The sequence below is a fragment of the Excalfactoria chinensis genome, chromosome 14 (genome assembly GCF_039878825.1).
Source record: "Excalfactoria chinensis isolate bCotChi1 chromosome 14, bCotChi1.hap2, whole genome shotgun sequence".
In the NCBI taxonomy this organism is placed as follows: domain Eukaryota; kingdom Metazoa; phylum Chordata; class Aves; order Galliformes; family Phasianidae; genus Excalfactoria; species Excalfactoria chinensis.
Window position 1 is genome coordinate 13036284 of NC_092838.1, and position 5648 is coordinate 13041931.

The window sequence follows — 5648 nt, forward strand, 5'->3', positions numbered from 1 at the left end:
CATGAAAATATTTTAATATCCTGTAAACTGAAATGGAAATCCAGCCAAAAAAATACTGCATGAAGGAATAGTGCAATGTCTGCACTTATAACTTGAAACTGAAATCTGTTTTCTCTAATAGAAAAGGAAGTTCTCAAGATGTTTTTCTTAGAAAGGGAGAAATGGGTAATAGGAGGTTGCAGTTTTTATCTTTAGTCAGAGGAGTAATCTGTTTGGCAGTATTTGTAACAAAGAATTCTATTTCTTTCCATTCTATAAGGCATGGAGGGAGAAACCTTCCATGTGCTTGGCAATAGTGGAAGATGACTAACAAATTCTAGAAACGATGAGCAGTTTTTGTATGCTTACTATCACTACTTGTTACCAATCTTTTCCTGGGAACAAACTGTGTTTTTTTCTCATTTACTGGTTTTGAAAATGGGTTTAGAGTTTTGTGCCATTCTGCATTAGAGTGTATAATTCGTATTAATATTCCCTCTTCATTCTCTTAATTACAGTTTTACATTTTTATATATATTCTAGTTTTTGTGGAATTAGAAATGCTAATTTGAGCTTTTATAGTATGTTTGCATTTTGCTTCTTTCAAAATTGGGGTAAATTTAGGTGCGCTTTAATTTATCAGTTCTGCATTTTTTGATACATACATTACAGATTGCCATATTTTGAATGTATGCACATATCTGCATGTCTGATTAATTAAATCTTAGTGTCATTTAGAAGATCCTTACACACTGCTTCCTTCAGTATTAATTATTGCTGCTATGGCTGTGGGGTAATAAAAAAACATTAATGTCTTAGGAACTATTGATATCATACCAACTACATGAATATATACCCTTGTAGAAGGGAATTGAGTATGGGAGAGCTCCCCCTCCTAGTGCTCAACTTTTGCTGATACTGGAGGAGTGTCTTTAGTGAGCCCCTTAGCTAGCGCTGTTTTTATGTATGTTTCTTCCCTGGGGAGAAATGTACAAAGTTAATGAAGGGTGATATTTATAGTTGCATGTAGACAAACCTTCTGTCTTCCAGCCATCTGAAACCCCCCAAAGATTAATCACTTTAATGAGTTATGAGTCTAGAATTGAAGACACATAGACACTTATTAAATATGTGCTTCGTAAAGAAACAAAATGCATTTCCGTAGAAGCTCAGGCATGTTATCTGCCTGTCCACTGCAGCTATACTTGCCATGAAGTACGAGTAACCTGTTGTGAGCCATTGGATAGTCAGCTCTCAGGAGAGTAGTGCTTTCTGTCTTGAGACTAATTATTTTTTATCTGGAAGTGTCAGGGCTTGTGTCATTTTATTATCTGTTTAGTTAGGAAGCCTCATTAGAAACAGAGACCAAGTCAACTATGTGATTGTTTCAGTTAATGCAGTCTCCCAGAGGAGCTTTGTGTTGGCATATTTAGCATTTTTTAAATGAATTGCTTTAAAAATGCAGCTCTGACAAGATTAAAACCTAATGCATCCAGATACTTAGGCAAATTCCATTTGGAATGTACGAATAGTCATGTTAACTTCAGCAGGAGTGCTAATTGTCCTAATATCTTGCTGTAGCAAAGCAAAAATATGTAAAATCCCTGTTTTGTTAAGATTTTTGCTAGGAATGCATACAACTTATGATCATTGTTGCTGTAACAGCATTTTCTGGCATTATATCACCATATTTTGAGACACTGATTAACATGCCCATGAGGGGTTTACCAGAGCAGGTAATGAATGCAGTTTTGTGTGCCAGAAAAAACAAGGATTATTATAGAACCTCCACGGGGATATTGCAGAGGTGGCAGAGGGTCTGGAGGGGAAGGTTAGGAGGAGCATTGGATATCCCTGTGCTTGTTCCCAGAGCACAGGAGGATGAGGGGAGGCCTCATGGCCTACAGTTCCTTGCAACGAGTAGAGGGGCAGCACTGATCTCTGCTCTCAGCAAAAAGGCCTGAGGGAAGTGCGTGGAGCTGTGCTGCGGGGCAGGGGTGGGCCTGGTTAGGTGTCAGGAAGAAGTTCTTCGCTGAGAAGGTGGTAGACATGAAACAGACTCCCCGGGGAAGTGATCATGGCACTGAGTAGCCAGAGTTCAAGAAGCATCTGGAAAACTATTTCAGACAGATATGATCTGATTTTGGGGAGTTGCAGTGTGGAGCTAGGAGTTGGACTTGGTGATCCTTATGGGTCCCTTCCAACTTGGGATATTCTGTGATTCTTTCTGATGTCCTTTTTCCATTCTACATAAACTGAGATTATTTTCAATGAATTAAAAGTGAGCTCTGCTGTTAACAGGGATGTACATTTCTAATTTCCTGTTGGAGAACTTGTTCAATAAAAAAACTTTAATTCATTATTTCATTATTAGTTCATTATTTGTGTTTATGAAGGTGGAGCAACTTCATTTGCAGAACATAATTAGCACTTGGAATTGTTTTGATCTAGTTTCCTCTAGGTAAATTCTTTACTAAGAAAAGAATTGTACTGATGAGAAATCTCTCAAACTCTGTATCAAAGCTGAACTATGTGAATTTCTTGAGTCAGCTAGGTTTTCTGTGCAATACAAGGAATTTGAAATATCTTTTTCAAACACCTTTTTTATGCTAATTTCACTTTGGGTTGTTTGGTGGGAGAGGTAGCACAAAATGCAAGAAAAGAGTAGCTTAAATACCTGACACATGGAACTTGTTCAGTCTGAGAGTTATATGAAAAAATATCCTCTTCTGGATCACATTAAGATGTAGAGAAAGGAATGGAAAATATCTGTCATTTAAACTGCGCCCAAGTAGGGTTCATTGTGGAAATTGATTTCTGGTATTCTGAGGTGGTCATTCTGGGGTGGTTCTTTCCATTAAGCCTTGGTGGCCAGATCACAGGAGATGCTTAGTAAAAAATAAGCAACTTATACCCTCTGGTTAAACCTTCTGGACTTTAAAAGTGAGATGTAGTACTTCTGCTGACTTTCCAGGTGTGACGGGCCAGGAGACTGCAGTGCTGCTGTCCCTCCTGTGCTCAGCTGGCTGTTAGGACTGGACAGGAAATACCTGCACTTTACCCAGGAGTTTAGTCAGTTGCTGCAGTTCTGCTAATGCATTGCCAGCCTACACATTATGCTTTACTCCGTCTTCAAAAACCAGGGTAATGAACACTCTCTGGATTCCAGATTACCCTCGGATTCAATAAGAATTCAGATTAAATTAAGCATTGAAGGGGTAGTGAATATAATGCAAGGGTTTTCAAGAGATTGTTATCATCAGTCAGGTTCTGAATATGGAAAGTATGAAGGATTTTCACTTCTAAAGACAAATATTTGACTACTAGAATACTCCGTGCCCTAAGCTCTTTGTTCCATATTAGTTCTAAAGAATGGAGTGATTTTTGTGTTGCGCATTCAATGTTGAACCTCTCAAGAATTTTGCATTCATTAACAAGAATCTGATTTGTTAAATGTACCTTATTCTCATTCTCCGTCTCTTCTTCCTCAGAGGGCCAGATGTCTCCAGTGATAAGCATACCCCTGCCTGCCTATGTAACTTTCAAAGGTCTGAATTTGAAAAATAAGAATAGCACTTGAATTAGCTGCAATTAACAGATTTTTTTTCCTTCTACCACAATGCTGTCTGCAGTAACATAAAAATTAGCAAATGCAATTGAAACAAGAAAAGGCTTTGAAATGAAAAGAGTAAGAATTATAATCCTTAACTTAATCGTTACCACTCTTCCCTTCTGCTTACAGCCTCTTTGCTGCAATGATCAGAATTGCACTTGTTTAGTCACCCATAATCCTGCATCATGTATTCATTCCGTTGTGTTGCTGCAGGCCTCAGAAGTACCTTTTGACCATGATAGAACTTGTCCAATGATTGACAAGTTTTCTGATAGCACCTTTCACAGCTTGCTTGCATCTTAGGGGCTGAATTGCTGAAGGCACATGCCATGGAGAGAGAAAATCAAGCCTTATCACTACTTCCCAAATTCTTTTTCAGGTTTCTGCCTGCCTTTACTGATTTAATGAATGCTTTTGTGTCCCTAGGTTACATACTTGCTCACTTTAAATCTGTTGTCATTTATCCATTATTTAAAGTAACATTCTATGCCTGATGTCTTGGCTGATAGCTATAGAATGACTGCCAAACTCCCTAATCCATTTGAGAATTTGAGATAGTTGGAAACAAGTACACTAAAGAGAAGTGTTTTAGGTTTTGTTTGTTTTGTCGGTTTTTGGTGTGTTTTTTTTTTTTTTTTCTTTTTGGAATGAAAATGGATAAGAATTATCTTAATGGTTTCAAGACTGACATCCTGAAGCTCTTTAGTGCTAATTAACTTATGTTGTATTGACTGGAGTATTGTTGTTTCTTCTTTTGCTTATGTCAGTGCTTCTTTGGAAAATAAAATCTTCTGAGAGCTACTTGATTCTGCCTTTAAAGGTGAAATTAAGGGAAGGTAACCAATGTTACTGTAATGTCTTTAGCCTCGAGCTTGTTTCTCTTGCTTTGGCTACCTTGCTTGAGATTTAAGCTCATATCTATTCTCAAAAAGCTTCCTGTCCAAGGGATTACTGAATTAAAGACTTTTTGCAACAGCATCATAATTGGAGGAAAATTATAGCTTCCTACCATTGCTTTTCTCAATTAACTGTCCCTGAGACTGTGGAGGCAGCCCACAGCCCCTTAGATGTATATGGATTGTGATTGGAAAAACTACAGACTGGGATCTACAAGAAGTGGTAGGATTCATTTAGGGGACAGCATATCCCAGGCTGTTTCATTTTCTTTATAGATTTCTTCAATATTTCTATGCCATTGTTTCTGTGCTCCATTTATTTATTTATTTATTTATTTTATTTTTTTTTCCTTGCTCTTGTGCATTTTAAATGTAATTAAAAAAATACAGTTTTTTGCTTAATCAAATGTAGAAGAATAACACATGAAATGAATGGTTGTTAAGTTCTGTACAGAGTAGTTAAATCTTATGTTCACAATTCCATCTCAGCCTATATCCAGATGATCTTTCCAAATGTTCAGAGGGCATGAAATGGAACTTGAGGGATCCAGATGTAAAACAAACAAAAATGGCTTATTCTTCATCCCCTATAAATAGTAATGGAATGCTTTTCTTTGGGTTGTTGAGGGTCCTGAAATTGATACATGTATGAAGTGTTTGAGGAACAGAATAAAAAAAATAATACATTGACAATTATTAAGTAGAAATATTGAACCTTATGCCTCAGGAGATCTTGAACTTTGAACTGTTAGAAGCCAGAGGAGTATGAGATAGGTATGTTTCGCCTGTTCTGCTCTTCCCTTTTTTGCTCCTACTTCTGAGTTTCTCTGATCATTGTGAGAAATACAGTTCTGTGTGATACTGTGATATTCTAATCTAAGTACTAATCTTCCTTTGACCCTGTCTTTCTGTTGGCTTCTTCAGGCTCATCTCCTTCTTTAAATGTCTGCAATCTTTAATTTTTAATAATGGTTATTATTCTAGATGTATTCATTCAAACATTTCGGTGCATAGAAACAGGTGTTTCAGTTGAAATCTTTATGCCTGATTGGATGTAATTTTTTGACAGTGTGTGTCCAGGGCTTAGCATTTGAGTGAATACAATTAAAATTAACCTCAGCATTTGAAAAATAAGTTTGGAAATCTCTTCTGCCATAAAA